Consider the following 1,444-nt stretch of genomic DNA (forward strand, 5'->3'; position numbering starts at 1 on the left):
TTAAGTATTCTATTAAAACACCCATAACTGGATATAATCGAGATTGGGTTGCGTTATGATTGGATTTTTTGGATCATAATTCTAAAATTGGCACAAGAAAACACTGCAAAATAAATAGTCCTAAGGGCCACTCAGGAAGGAAGAAGCCATTACTTCAAGTATGTGGAAATACCCTCAGTAAAGCATGGTGGTGGCATTGTAATGGCCTTGGGTTACTTTTCTTCAGATGGAACAGAGGTTTTTGTTAAGGTGAAAGAAGTCATGAATACTCACAGCTGCCTGTATATTTTTGCCCCGCTAGAAAACTGAAAGCGGACACAAATTGAAAAGGACTTTATTTTTCAGGACCACAGTGTGGGTCTAAGCAAACATCCAAATTAACAAAATAATCACTTCATGGGAGAAAAATTCACCTTTTGGAACAGCTTTCAGTTAAACAATAATAATAAAAAAAAAATGCATCTGTGGAGTCACCAGAAGATGGCTGTGGACAAGGAGGTTATAACAAGCAGATATTTTTACTCAAGGTTATACCGACCCATGTTTAATCAAAACGGAGACCACAAGCTTCAACAACTGTCACAAACTGCAACAACGAAAACGGATGAAAAAGTTAACGAATAAAAGCAAAACGAGCAAAGCCCCAGGCGCACATCTGCAATAAGGTACCAGCAGCTTTTGAAAAACTCTGATCTGTTTTTTTTTTTTGTCTGATATTGATCAAACTCTTCTGACAGCCTAGTTCAGAAATGAAATAATCCGCCCTTTTAATTTCCCACCTGCTATAAACCCTGTTTGTGGAGGCAGCCATCGATTCGTATGTGTTTGAGGAGGATCAGTTGCGACTGATTGGATTACGAGAAGGCCGTGTAGACACCATCTGTTATTCTGCAAGCCAAGGTGTTGGCTTACCGTCTGCAGGAGGTTTTATTTCACACACTGCGTGGGGCTGCCGCGAACCGAGAGGACTATCTTTATCATCTGTAACGGCAGCGCCCCGCGTCCGCCGCCCCGAAGCTGAACCGAGTCCATGAAAAAGTCATGAATGATGCGCGTTTGTTGAATGGCAGAGGATGTGCAGCCTGCAAATAAATGCACAGGCCTCGTTCAAAACGGCAGGTTCTGGTTGAACAACAGCCGAGGCCGGTGTTGCTTTACACAGGAGGCTGTATGCAATAATGTCATCGATATAGAATGACATTGAAATGTTTGTTTGCAAATAGAGATTATGGATTTAATGCGCCTGTGGTGCTGCACAACCCATAACAATTTTGTTATCTAAAAAAAATAAAAATGTCTGTGCTTAAATGGCTTTGACTTTAGTAACACAGTCTAGGTATGAATAAACAACATAAAGATATTAAACACTTTCCTTAGAATGCACTCTAGCCATTAAAGCTCCATACAAGTACATTAGAGTGAATTTACTTGTACTCTGAAGCGC

The sequence above is a fragment of the Fundulus heteroclitus genome, chromosome 12 (genome assembly GCF_011125445.2).
Source record: "Fundulus heteroclitus isolate FHET01 chromosome 12, MU-UCD_Fhet_4.1, whole genome shotgun sequence".
NCBI lineage: Eukaryota > Metazoa > Chordata > Actinopteri > Cyprinodontiformes > Fundulidae > Fundulus > Fundulus heteroclitus.